The sequence below is a fragment of the Cucurbita maxima genome, unplaced genomic scaffold (assembly GCF_002738345.1).
Source record: "Cucurbita maxima cultivar Rimu unplaced genomic scaffold, Cmax_1.0 Cma_Scf00265, whole genome shotgun sequence".
NCBI lineage: Eukaryota > Viridiplantae > Streptophyta > Magnoliopsida > Cucurbitales > Cucurbitaceae > Cucurbita > Cucurbita maxima.
Window position 1 is genome coordinate 45,364 of NW_019272281.1, and position 15,464 is coordinate 60,827.

At 34.2% G+C, this 15,464-nt stretch overlaps 1 non-coding gene across 1 annotated transcript; it reads left to right on the forward strand.

Annotated features, from left to right (window-relative positions):
- The first annotated feature begins 13,283 nt into the window (after window positions 1-13,283).
- Window positions 13,284-13,355, forward strand: TRNAC-GCA. Its single transcript has one exon. It is a non-coding gene; the product is annotated as a tRNA-Cys (tRNA).
- The last annotated feature ends 2,109 nt before the right edge of the window (window positions 13,356-15,464 follow it).

Below are 15,464 nucleotides of genomic sequence, written 5' to 3' on the forward strand. Positions count from 1 at the left end.
CGATTGGGGGATCGACCTTTCTCGATTCTTATTCTGTATTGTTGCTCTTACTTCAGTCTTTATAGGAGATGCTTAAACCAAAATTGAGAGCTCCAGAATCTTCGTTATTTAGATGTTCAAAGAAAAATGGTGGAGGATTTCTCTTGAATTTAGAAGAAATTTGAGAGTAGAAGACCCATAATCTAAACGCTTATTGCATTCGATTGGGGGATCAACCTTTCTCGATTCTTATTCCGTATTGTTGCTCCTACTTCAGACTTTATCGGAGGAGCTTAAACCGACATTGAGAGCTCTAGAATCTTCGTTATCTAGTGATCGAACTTTCTGGATAATTTTTCGGAGATATCAACTCCGATCATAGCCTTACCGACCTTGGCTTTGAATACTAGTCGTTGGATGTGATGATCCGTGCGTGTTCATTGAGATCATATCAAATTTTGGAGGAGATCCAACGGTTGAGATTTGAGTTTGAAGGATTTTGCTCGGATGGTCACGGTAGATGCTCTGATTCTAATTAGAGTGGCATTTCTCTAATTATCCATTCTTTCAGGGGTATTTTGGTAATTTTCCAATTTTTGAATATTTTATTATTATTTTTCTCGAAAAATCCATAATTTTTCTACAAATTTCTCATTGCTTTTTGTTCATTTCCCCCTTATTTTTTAATCTTGAGATTCCTTCTAGATAAGGAATTACAAATACGGAAAGATTTTTGATAATTGATAAAATGACTTTTTTGCCCTTTTCATTTACTTTTTCGTTTCCAATCCTTGAAATCACTTGTTAGGGTACTCAATTGACTAAGTCCCTTGTTCTTGCTTAAAACTTTAATTTTGTTTTCTTTCTGTCATTTGGGTCTTTCATGAGTGGCTTATTCTTACGGGATCTCATTTTCTTCATGTTTGGGGTGTTACATATACAAACTCGTTATAAACACAAAATAAGAAGGAGACTCAAAAGAAGAAGAAAAAATACTATTTTAAAAACAGAGGTTAGTCCATGGCCCACACTCCAAAATCTGCTCTCATCCACGGCCAACTCTTAGTTACTTGAAAAAAAAATGATAAACATGGAGTGAGTAATACTTAGTAAGTAGTCTACTAGTAGGTTCTTAACCGCGACCTTAAGCTAGGATATTACTTCTTGTTATGTTTTCAGGATCTTAGAACTAAGAGGTCATCGTGTCATGTATCATATATTGATCCTGAAAACCTTCCCCTAAAATAACCTTCCATTTTCTCCCCATGAACACATGAGTGGTGTCGTCATAATCATGTAATCCTACTGGTAAATCGTGGTGCAGGACATCTCGTTTAGCTGATAAGAAAGGTAGGCCTATCATAACATCCAGCTCATGATACATATTGCAGGACATCCTACCTAAAGAGGAATAGGGGCCTTTTAGTACACATCGTAATGGCAGATAATGGTTACTTATGGGTATGGATCCTAGCAAATTATTTAGCATGTTATTCACATAATTCTAGGTACTTGGTACATGGATTATTGATGAACCTAGATTTATACATAATGTCATGGGTTAACCGCATTTTTGTTTTATTTACGAATTAAACAAAAAGAGAGAATCTGTGATATTTAAATAAGATTTAAATATGTTAATCAAATATATGTCGGAATTAAATTGGGATTGACATTTGAATTAATATTAAATATTAATTAAATAGTTTAATTAATCATTTAATATTACTTTAATTTGAAATTAATAATTCAAATTGATTGTTGAATCAAAATGAAGAAAGTCAAAATGTTGACTTCATTTAATGGAAAAATCCACATTAATGAAATTTTCAAGTGTCAAAATTTGGTTTAACCAAACTTGAATGTTTGCCAAATAAATCCCACAAACTTGAGTGGAATTTTGAGTGTCAAAATGATCTCAAATTTGCATGAACATGCAAACATGACTCTATAAATAGAGTGATCATGGTACATGGAAGGTGGTTCTTGTTGGTGAAAAACCTTGAGAAAAACCTCTCACAAACACTCTCTTCATATATACAAACTCTCTCCCAAGTTTAAGTCACTCACCGGATTTCACAATCCCGTTCTAAGGCCGGAGGATAGTGGAGAAGACACTAGTGGTGGTTCAAAACCGGTTCGTGAGGAAAAAGGAATTTGAAGTACAAAAGGTTAGTATTCAAACTCATTAAATTTTAATACTTATGAACATGATAGTTATTTACTATAATTGATGTTCTAAAAGTGCCTAAGATCCAAATTGCTAACGCATGTGTTATATGAACACATTCCGTTGCTTGTGAAGCAGCGAAAGAATCTGTATGGCTTAGGAAGTTCTTAACTGATTTGGAAGTCGTTCCAAATATGCATCTTCCCGTCACTCTTTATTGTGATAACAGTGGAGCAGTTGCAAATTCAAAAGAACCAAAAAGTCATAAGTGAGGAAAACATATTGAGCGCAAATATCATCTCATAAGGGAGATTGTGCAACGAGGACATATGATCGTCACACAGATAGCTTCAGAGCACAACATTGCTGATCAATTTTCAGAGCCCCTCACGGCTAAAGTGTATGTAGGGCACCTAGTGAGTCTAGGACTACGAGTTATGTAATCTAGGGCAAGTGGGAGAAAAGGCATGAGTATGTGATGCCCTAGTTTATTGTATTTATGTCTTTCTCTCTACTCAACATTATAAAACCCCACTAGAGTTTTAGTCCAAGTGGAAGTTTGTTGGGTTTTATGTCCTAAAACTCAAGTTTGTAAACAAAAACATATTCTATTTTCAATCAAGTTATAATTGTTGTTTATTTAGTAAAGATTGTTATTTTATAAAGTGAACTTTACGATCATTAATCTAAATTCAATAAACTAAGAACACTCGGGCTATAGTATGATTACTTGAACTATAAGTAGAGACATAAGAGTTGATCAAGTTCAAGTATATAGTGAAAATGATCTATAATATAAGGATAAGACTGAGTACCTTATTCTGGGGACACTATGGATGCGGCCCACTTTTGTATATGATATAAACAATTTGATCACTAAATTGTACATGTGCAGACAAGTGAATGGGGGTGTCCTATGTAATGAGTATTGCATAAGATCAGACCATGAAGAAAATTACTCTCACTTTATAATGTCGTTTACTGTTGAGACTGATTTTCTTTTTATTCGATGACCTAGGTAACTCGATCTGAATCCTGAGCTAACCATGAACTCCTGTTTATTCGAAATTATCCTTAGAATTGCATGGGTGAGAGTGGCTCAAGTTTGCCGACTCAATAGGCCTCCCATTTTAGGGGTAAGAGGGTAAATGGCTAGGAACGTAGGGTGCAAGATGAAATTCACTCCTACCCACTTTTAGGGATAGAAGAGAGGTAGTTCCCTTAAATACTGACTTCAGGTCTTGAACAAGGGGTCCCACCCTCTCATTGACCTGAGAGGGATCCGATTTACTGGTTGGACCACAAACCAATGGTTCATTAGAGGATCAGTGAAACATAAGAAACAAGAATTAACTTCAGGGGTAAAACGGTAAATTGACCCAGCTCTAGTTACGAACAACCTGTGAAGGATCGACTTACTAATCATGGTTATATCAAATGGACAAAAATATATCTATAGTGAGGGGAGTGCAACTACTAGGCTATAGTGGAATGTCCTAGTACTTAACGAATGTTGGTTAACAAAGTTAATGAGTTTAACAGGTTAATCTTGGATCGTTGGAGTCCATGATCTATAGGTCCATTAGGTCCCTCTGATAGCTCATATCGGACTAAACCATAGAACAGTGTGACGAGTGAGTTCGAAGTGTTCGAATTCAAATTAGGGAGAATGCACTACATATATACGATATATTTAACTGCATTTTTGTATTATTTACGAATTAAACAAAAAGAAAGAATCTGAGATATTTAAATAAAATTTAGTATCTTAATCAAATATGTGTCGGAATTAATTGGGATTGACATTTGAATTAATATTAAATATTAATTAAATATTTAATTAATCATTAAATATTACTTTAATTTGAAATTTATAATTCAAATTGATTGTTGAATCAAAAGGAAGAAAGTCAAAATGTTGACTTCATTTGATGGAAAAATCCATATTAGTGGAATTTTGAGGTGTCAAAATTTGGTTTAACCAAACTTGCATCCTTGTCAAATAAACCCCACAAATTTGATGAACCTAGGTTTATACATAATGTCTTGGGTTAGGCTTTAGGAGTTGAGGTTTTAGCTTAGGAAAACATTAGAGGGTAACCTAACATGGACTTATTCGTGTGTAAACCTACTAGCACTATGATTCGTGTCCAGGAACAAGCTTGCTTGTTGCCCCTAATAGTCTACCCTAATTCATAATTTATAGACGAATTTTCCACTATCATTGAAACATCTAGAATTAGTATTTCTATAATTTCATTCTTTATTTTTCTGAATCTTCTACTAGAAAAGTCTTCTCCGATCGTAGCCTTCCTTTTTTAAGCACCTTGTAATTATTATTCTATAAAAAATTTAATGATTCAGGAAGTTTATAAAAATTAGAAAAAGTACCATTTTCTCAATGTTTTTTCAATTATACTGTTCTTTGCATCTAGATACAACCTAGAAGGGATTATACACTGTCTCTTATTGGAGATCTTGAGTGTTGCGAATTCTCCTCTCCTTTGAAAACTTTCGGTCATCAAAAGTACTTATTCTAAAATAGGTCAGGGTACAAGGTTCTTATTTTCCTTCTGTTTTCCAAGTGGCTTCTTCTACTCTATGATTCTTCCAATAGGACCTTAACAAGAGCGATTTTCTTGTTTCTCAATCTTTTGACTTTCTTGTCTATTATTAGAATCGGGTTTTCTTTATACGTTAGGTCATCTCTCAAGAAGAGTGTTTCATGAGCCAGTACGTGCGAAGGATCTTGGGTATACTTTTGTAGTATGGATACATGAAAGATATTATGTACTGTAGACAAATTTGGGCATTGTCCGATTCTATAGGCCACAGATCCAATCCTTTCTAATATCTCAAAGGGACGGATAAACCTAAGGCTTAGCTTCCCCTTTTTACCCCACCTGAGCACCTCTCTCATGGGGTGCTACCTTTAGGAATATATGATCCCCTACCTACAATTCCATGTCCTTGCGCCTTAGGTCTACATAGCTTTTCTCTCGGCTTTGTGCGGTTTGTATCCTAGCTTTAATCTTCTGGACTGCGGTGTTGGTAATTTGCACCAGCTCTGGCCCAATAGTTATCGTTTGCCGCCCTTCTTCCCAAAAGATAGGGGATCAAAATCTTCGTCCATAGAGAACCTCGTATGTGGCCATTTGTATGGTGGCTTGGCAACTATTATTATAAGCGAATTTCATAAGGGGTAGGTACTTATCTCAGCTTTCTGCAAAATCCATCACATATACCCTCAACATGTCTTCCAATATTTGTTGAATTTTCCAGAAGTGAGATTTAAATCTGGCATCTCGGTCTAATACTATTGCCTTTTGTTGAATTTCCAGAAGCGTACCCAATACCTTTACTGATGAATATTCATTTTTAATGTTAGCAAGAGTAGCTCAGTTGGGAGATTGTTAGACGGAAGATTTGAAGATCACACGTGTTTTATCCACGTTCAACGCACCTAATACAAGTTTATTACCTGACTATACAATCTAAAAACACAACTTTCTTATTCAATCTAAAATTAGTGATTATTTCTTTTTTAAATATAATGAATTAGCGGAAGTACCTTTACTTATGAATTTTCATTTTTAATATTAGCGGGGATAGCTCTGTTGGGAGAGCATCAGACTGAAGATTTGAAGGTCACGTGTTTGATCTCCACGTTCACCGCACCTGATTCTAGTTGCATAACCCGACTATTCAATCTAAAATTAGTCATTATTCCTTTCTGAAATCTCAATGAATTATCGAAAATACCTAACGTGTTCTAGTTCACCGCACCTTATACAAGTTGGATAACTTGAATATCTTATTAAAAATTAGTGATTATTTCTATTTAAAATTAAAATGAATTAGCGAAAATACCTTTACTGATGAATTTTCATTTTTAATGTTAGTGTGGATAGCTCAGTTGAGAGAGCGTTAGATTGAAGATTTAAAGTTCACGTGTTTAATCTTCACGTTCACCGCACCTGTTTCCATTTGCATAAGCTAACTATTCAATAAAAAATTAGTTATTATTTATTTTTAAAATTTCAATGAAGAATGAAATAGCGAAATTACCCTTACACATGAATTTTGATTTTTAATGATTGCGGGGATAGCTCAGTTGGGATTGAATATCTGAAGGTTACATGTTTAATCCACGTTCACGGCACTTGGTTTACGTTACATAAGTCGATTAAGTTGCATAACTTTATTCAAACTAAAATTAGTGATTATTTCTTTTTAAAATATAATGAATTAGCTTAAATACCTTTATTTATGATTTTTTTTCCAAATATTAGTGAGGCTAACTTAGTTTTGAGAGCGTCAGATTGAAAATCCGAAGGTCACGTGTTCTTCGATCCACGTTCACCGCACCTGATTCAAGTCACATAACTTGACTCATGACTATTCAATCTAAAATTAGTGATTATTTCTTTTTAAAATTTTAGTATTTTCATTTTCAATGTTACAAGGGATAGCTTAGTTGGGAGAGAGTCACTAAAGATCTCAAGGGGTCACGGGTTTGATCCATTCAATCTAAAATTAGTGATTATTTCTTTTTAAAATCTCAATGAAGTAGTGAAATTATCTTTACCGATGAATTTTTATTTTTAATGTTAGCGGGATAGCTCAGTTTGGAGAGCATCAGTGAAGATCTAAAAGTCACGTGTTTGATCCACGTTCACGGAACCTAATTCAAGTTGACTAACTTGCATAACCTGAATATTCAATCTAAAATTAGTGATTATTTCTTTTTAAAATTTCCGAATTTTCATTTTCAATGTTAAGGGGAGAGAGTAATATTGAAGATTTGAAGGTCACGTGTTTATTCGACCTTCACCACACCTGATTCAAGTAGTATAACTTACTATCTTATCTAAATTTAGAGATGATTTCTTTTTAAAATTTCAATGAATTAGCGTAAATAATTTTACTGATGAATTTTCATTTTAATGTTAAGCATAGATAGTTCAATTCAATTGGGAGTGCTGTCTGTAGATCTAAAGATAGCTTGGATTCCTAATTCTTTATTTGACTATAAATGCTCGGTAAGACATTTAGTAAAATGACTCATTTTATTGCATGGAACAATAAAATTGATCTTCCTATAGAATTGTCAATACATTCTACTTTCAATGTTGCTAAGTTGAGTCCCTTTGATGTAGGTGATGATTTTTCTGATTCGAGGACAAATCCTGAAAAGGGGGATGATGATAAGAATCACGGTGTACATTCTACTTTCAATGTTACTGAGTTGAGTTCTTTTGATGTAGGTGATGATTTTTCTGAATCGAGGACGAATCCTTTTGAAGAGGGAGATGATGATAAGAATCACGGTGTTTCAACTGAACCTATTACACAACCCAAGGCCAAGAAGATTTAACAAGCATTCATACTTCATCTACAAAATTGGATAGGCTAGGTTCAACCGTCATTTCATGTGTTACAAGCTGATTCGTTTGAGTCAAGATCTTTTGGAGATTCAAAAGTAAATATTTGCACGGTTGAAGTAGCGGATAAAGTTGCAAGCATCATTTCATGAGTGGTTTGAAAAATTTATTTATTATTTTAGTTTCATAAAGTTTGTAATGCTCAAATTGACTTCGTCTTCTGTGAAGATTAAAGGATCGAGATTAAATCATGGGCACTAATTTTTTTTGTGGGGAGACTATAAATACCCACAAATTATTATGTAAAAACATATTTGTGATCAATGAAATTGATCTCTTAAGCTGAGAGAAATACCCACAAATTATTATGTAAAAACATATTTGTGATCAATGAAATTGATCTCTTAAGCTGAGAGGTCCCCCCTTATAGAAATCTTAGCATATCTTTGTCGTTTTTAAGTTTCATGCAATTCTTGTGGTAGATTGCATCTGAGTTATTCAATCAAGCCTTGATCAAGTGCGATTGTGAAGTGACTCAATTCAGAAAAAGGTTTCAAATCTTGCTTCTCACTCTTGGATCTCATAATCTAATTCTAGTTTTATATCTTGGTTTATCCAAATTTTGTATAAGAAGGTGTTAATTTCTTTAATACAAGGGTCCTTGCTTCTACAAAAGCTTGGCTCGTTGGGCTGAAGATTACGGTTGGTCTATCATCCTTCAACGGGATCTTCTATCCCCATGACTTGCTCTGATGCGGTCGTTCTTCTAACGCTGGTGACACATCCAGTTGTCGAGATTGGTAATGTGAGTTTGTAACCCATCCATTGAGGTTCTTGGCATGATTCTATAACTTATCATTTCCATGTTGGGAGTTGAATCATGGGTCTTGTGCGAAGGAATCCTTGGTTTACGGCCGCTTCGAGTTGAAGGAAGTGTCAAAAGGCTAGTTTTTTTTCAATTTTATTGATTTGTTTGAGTGATTTTATTTGATTTTATTTCAATTTGTCAAACTCACTCGGGTGCTCATCTCAATCATTTCAGCCTTGTTGGCTCAATAAGAGAGACCTTAGAAATAACTGGTAACTGTTCAACTAGATTATCACATTAACAATTTGAATCAAATAAAGTGACATTAACCATTTGAATCACCTTAACCCCACTTGTTGAACTTGACCAAATGTCTATAACATAGCACTAACAAACGTACAAAGTAATACAAACAAAGGTACAAAGTAACACTAACAAAGGTACAAAGTTCATAAAAGGTTTTTTTAATCTAAAATACCATTGAACTTGACCATTATAGTGCCTCTCAAACGTAGGTAAAGTTTAAATTCGAGTCTCCTTGTCAAACTCACTCGGGTGCTCATCTCAACCATGATGGCGTTTCACAAGAGAGACCTAAAAAATAGCCGGATTATCGCATTAACCATTTGAATCACCTCAACCCCACTTGTTGAAATTGAAACAAATATCTATAACATAGCACTAACATAGGTACGATGTTCATAAAAGTCTTTTTAATCTAAGATAGTATTGAACTTGACCATTAAAGTGCCTCTCAAACTTAGGAAAAGTTTAAATATAATTGGTGACAAAAGATGAAACTATAAAATAAAAAGAAATAAGAAAATAATATTCAATTTCAGAGAATTAAACCAGAATCTCCTATGTGAAAGCAAAATATACAAACCGTAGGACAACAATGAATTTTAAGTGTAGTTGTCTTGGAGTCTTTTGTCTAATCGCTAATGAGTTTTACTATAATGTTTTGGGTAATGTCTAACTCTTCGACACGTCCTTTCATGTGTGTGATAGAATTCTCAGAGTTACTGAGACTATTCGAGCTATTCGATCGTTTGGCGCTTTCTTCAAAAGGATCAACATCAAACATCGAGTCCTTGATTGGCAACCCATCTAGAGGAGCGTCGATTGCATTGATTCCATCAACAGTCTTCCCATGAGTTTATGGTGCATGACCCTTTTTTTTTACCATTCACCTTCGAGCGCCACCATAGTTTTGCATCGTCCATGAGATGCATTGCGACCAACGTAACTCTTAGGTTCTATGAGCAAGTTCCAGTAATCTTCGAGTATTGTTCTACGTCAAAAATAAATCTTTTTAATTCCTTAGCATCCCGGTTTCCATTTAAGGGGTTGTGTTCTTGGATTTTAAGTTTTTTAAGGCCACATGAACTTGGCTTGAGCTGTGGTTCTCTACAGCCCAACTTGTCAAACTCACTCGGGTGCTCATCTCAACCATGATGTCGTTCAATAAGAGAGACCGCGAAAACGACTGGATTATCGCATTAACCATTTGAATCACCTGCTCATCTCAACCATGATGTCGTTCAACAAGAGAGACCTCGAAAACGACTGGATTATCGCATTAACCATTTGAATCACCTCAACCCCACTTGTTGAAATTGAACCAAATATCTATAACATAACTCTAACAAAGGTACCAAGTTCATAAAAGTCTTTTTAATCTAAGATAGAAACTGTAAAATAAAATGAAATAAGAAAAATAATATTTCATTGACAGGAATCGAACCCAAGTCTCCTCAATGAAAGCCAGATATCCTAACCTCTAGATGACAATGGATTTTTGGTGAGAATGTCCTGAAGTCTTTTGTCAGATCGCTGAAGAGTTTTAACATGATCTTTTGCTTAATGTCTAACTCTTCGACACGTTCTTCCTTGTGTGTGTTAGAGTTCTCAGAGCTACCAGGATGCTTCGAGCTGTTCGATTATGTGGCTCTTTCTTCAGAAGAGTCAACATCAAATGTTAGGTCTTTGATTGGCAACCCATCCGGGGAGCATTGATTGCATCGATTCCATCAACGATCTTCCCATGAGTTTATGGTGCATGACCCATTTTATATACCATTCACCTTCGAGCACTATCATAGTGTTGCATCGTCCATGAGATGCATTGCGGCTAACGTAACTCTCAGGTCGTATGAGAAAGTTCTTGTAGCCCTCAACTCTCAGGTCGTATGGTAGAGTTCTTAGAGCTACCGCGACATTTTGAGGTGTTCAATCGTTGGTTTTTTCTTCAAAAGAGTCAACATCAAACCTCAGGTCTTTAATTGGCAACCCATCCAGGGGAGCGTCGATTGCATCGATTCCATCAACGGTCTTCCCATGAGTTTATGGTGCATGACCCATTTTTTATATCATCCACCTTCGAGCGCCATCGTCCATGAGATGCATTGTGGCCAACGTAACTCTTAGGTCCTACGAGCAAGTTCGTGTAACCTTCAAGTATTGTTCTACGTCAAAAATAAAGTTTTTTAATTCCTTAGAATCCGAGTTCCCATTTAAGGGTTTGTGTTTTTGGATTTTAAGTTTGTTAAGCCCAAAATGAGCTTGGCTTGGGGTGGGGTTCTCTACGACCCTCCTTGTCAAACTCACTTGGGTGCTCATCTCAGTCATCTCAGCCATGATGGCGTTCAACAAAAGAGACCTTGAAAATGACCGGATTATCACATTAACCATTTGAATCACCTCAACCTCACTTGTTGAAATTGAACCAAATATCTATGACATAACCCTATTAAAGGTTCAAAGTTCATAAAAGTCTTTTTAATCTAAGATAACTTGATCATTATAGTGACTCTCAAACCAAGTTCATAAGAGTCTTTTGAATTTAAGATACTATTGAACTCATCCATTATAATGCTTCTCAAAACCTAGGTAAAGTTTAAATATGAAACTATAAAATAAAAGAAATAAGAAAATAAAATTTCATTGTCGAGAATCAAACTCGGGTCTCCTCGATGAAAGCAAGATCTTCTATGTAATGTCTAACTCTTCGACACATTTTTTTATGAGTGTAATAGAGTTCTCAGAGCTACCGCCACATTTCTTGTTCTTCGATCATGTGTCTCTTTCTTCAAAAGAGTCAACATCAAACATTAGGTCTTTGATTGGAAACCCATCCAGGGGAGCGTCGATTGCTTCAATTCCATCAATGGTCTTCCCATGATTTTTTGGTGCATGACTAGTTTTTTATACAACTCACCTTCGAGCACCACCATAGTTTTGCATTGTCCATGAGATGCATTGTGGGCCAACGTAACTCTCAAGTCCTCTGAGTAAGTTCCTATAGTCTTGAAGTATAATATCAAAACATATTAAGGTATTTGATATGTTAAACAGTAAAATAATTGATGTGTATCATAAACATTAAATAAAAATATATATTTAAAATTTGAATGAGATTCATATTAATTAAACATATATTATGATATTCTACGACATTTTAATATTATTTAAATAAGATATTATATCTTAATGTATTAGGTATTCAAATATATAATTTGACAAAAATTATCACAAGTTCACCGTAAATAGAACCCTAGGGTTAAGTCAAAAAGCATCAAACACTAAATACTTTGAAATTTTAGGTGATATTTTGCAGAGGAAGCTGATAAGGTCTTCAAAGAGCATGTGGTCGTGTCTGACATTTTAGGTTAACAACATGTTGAAAAGAAACCAGAAATTCTGATACTGGTAATTAACTACAAACCTTTGAATAAGGTTTTAGAATAAATAAGATATCAAAACCAAATAAAAAATGATTTGATAAAAAGAATTTATAGTCAAATATTTTTATAAAATTCGATATGAAATTGGGATTTCGAAAAATTCTAATTTCCTAAAAGGACAAATATAAAATAGCATTTAATGTCCAGTTTAGAAAATATGTGAGGAACGTCATGCGATTTAGGCTAAAAAGCACTCCATCCGAATTTCAGATGATTATGAATGATATTTTCAATTCTTTCAAAAAATATCAATAGTTTATATTGATGATGTGTTGATATTTTCTAAAACCATTAAGATGAACACTTTAAACATCTACATACATTCATTAATGCAATCAAAAGAAATCAGCTAGTTGTGTCCATACCCAAAATCAAATAATATCAAACTCAAATCCGCTTTCTTGGATTTTAAATTTATTTGAGCCTTATAAAACCCATTCAATGGTCCATTGAGTTTGTCTCAAACTTTCGTGATGACGTATCCTAGAAAAGCCAACTTCAAAAAAAATTTAGGTTCTCTCAATTATGTGTCTTAAATCCTTCAAGATATCAGGCACATTTACAAATGTCTTGATGAGTGTCTTGAAAATAATACAAAGTCTTGATTTGTAAAGGATATCTCTACAACCCAAAAAAATCAAATCATTAGTCAAATAAACTCTCTACTTAAGTCTTATTGACCCAAGGGCAGATCTCATAGTGAAACGTGACGCATCAAATATCGGATATGGAGGTATCTAAAATTGTCAAAGAGGACCGAGAATCAATTATCATATTTCATTCAAAAGCCTCTAATAATACCATACAAATTACAAAACAGTAAAAAAAAATATATATATTATTTCCATTGTACTCCGTGCACAACAATTTTAAAGGAAATTTAAAATAAATCCAGCGTATTTGTCATACTTTTAAGTTCAATTACAATAAATCAAGAAAAGAATTGAGTTGTAATAAAATATCACTTGACATTGGAATGTAATTTGAAGACTTTTTATCTTCGGGAGTTGAATTACATTTAAGATTATTTATGTTATTTCTTATTTTCTTCAATTTGTATTTAATAGCTTTGGGTAGTTTGTAGATGAACTATGTTTGAATTATCTTTTTGGCCTTTCTATTTTCGACAGACACGTTTTACACTTTTGGACTGACACTTGGTAGAAGGGGTCACTAAGGCTAAAATCATATAAAATGGGTTCATAGCTCAGTGGTAGAGCATTTGACTGCAGATCAAGAGGTCACCAGTTCGAATCTGGTTGGGCCCTTTTAAAAATTTTGGACGAACACTTTGTTCGATTTGCTCCCAACCACCGAGTGTCTAAAGGAAAAGAAATAAGAATAATTACCGATTCCAAACCTTATTCCAAAGTCCTCCACCACATAGAACCATGTACTTAGAACCTAAGGGCCACTATTCTCGGACAAGAACCAAGCTATCATTAACAAAAGAGTGTGGTATCCAAGCACCCACTATGAACATGGTTAAAAACTTACTTACAATTAGGCTAACTTACCGAGTCTTGTACTCACTCCATCTTTTTCATGTAACTAAGAGTAGTTGCCCTAGACCAACAACACCCACCAAAACTATTTTTGATGTTTTAAAATGATTTTTTTAACCTTTCCCTTATTTTGTACTATGAACCTATAAACTCTATTTTGAATATAATGTAAATATATATGTTTATTATATTTTAATTCTTTTTTTATTTCGAGAAAACATTTTACTTTGTGTTCAACCTCTTTTAACTTGCTTCGGAAATGGCTCGTGACATAAACATAAAAAAAGTAATTTTTTAGTATGAATTTTAATATAAGTTGCATTCTTATATTGACAAAACCACTAGTACCAAAAATATTCATGAACTTTCAAAATTAATGCCCTTAACATTCTAAAATAAGGTTCTAACTATTAGTGACTTGCATAAATCATCTCCCTTTTTATTTTCACTCACTCCTCTTCAACAACCTATGACCCATTAATATCATTAATATTTCATCTCCTTGTTTTTTAGCTTTTTGAATATCAAAATCTTAAATAAAAAGGAAAAGCTCTCTAAAATATTCTTATTTGCCAGTAATTTTACATAATTTAACATTTTAAAAATCGGTAAATTAAAAAAATCCAACATTAATATATTCATAATTTCATGTAGTCTTCATAAGTTTGCCGGCGACATTGTTTGTTGTCGAGCTTGATAATGTGAGTTTGTAACTCATCCGTTAGGGTTCTTGGAATGATTCTCTAGATTATCCCTTCCATGTTGGGAGTTGGGCCATGGGTCTTGGGTGAAGGAACCATTGGTTTACCGCCCCTAAGAGTTAAGGAAGCATCTTGAGGCTAGTTTCACATAGTATCATTATCATTGAGATAACAATTCTTTTCTATTTTATCTAAATTTTTTAAATATGAGTTCATTTCCAAATGCATGCTAACACCCTTATTGTTGAATAAATGACATGAAACTAGTTTCACTTAGTAACGTTGCCTTTTGCTCCTATTGGTGGAAGGATAATAGGTCGATTATACCTTTATGGTAGTTTTAAGCGTGACAACATTTGACAACCAGACTAATTTTGCTTCATTTCTAAATGAAAACGTGTAAATTGTAAACTCAAACATTTCAAAGAAATAAACAAGTTTTGATGGTACCATGCTAACCAGAAAACAAATGTTCATGCAAAATCTGATTTATCGTTGGAGATAAAACAAAGGATTTCTTATTGGGTAGCCGATTCTAGGGGTTTCAAGACCCTATTTCTTCATTGAACCTCTTCCATATCTTATCTTCAAGCTAAAGGAATTGGTTTTGGAGGAACGTCTTTGAGTGTAAGACCTTAACTTCTAGAAATCATTCTTGGTATGCAACTCACTCGAAACGCCAGCTTTCGATCTCGTGGGTAGTTTGTTCTACGACGTTTCAGCTCTCGATTCCTTCATCAAGTTTACTCAACTTCTTCCTCTGAAACTAGAGGAATCCTTAATTTGAAGGAAAAGAGAATGTAGATAGGAATTCGACTCTTATCCCCAATTTAATTTTGAAACCTATTTCCTTCAATTCGGCACGCTCTCGAGGTTATTTTTCTTCGTGGTCTTCTATGGAAGCATTCCTTGGAGGTGCAGAAACTGATTGGAATCATTTTTGCTTGACGAGTCATCATGTATCCTCGGATTGGATTTTCAAGTTTTTCTTGATGTTCCTCAATGGCGGATTGAATTGGGGGAATGATTTCTAGGCACTTTCAACACTCTATTCCTTCATAGAACTTGTGGGTAATCTTGTTGAGAAAATGTAGGAATAAGATTGAAGAGAAATGGTGGAGGATTGCTCTCGAATTTGGAAGAAATCTGAGAGTAGGAGACCCATAATCTA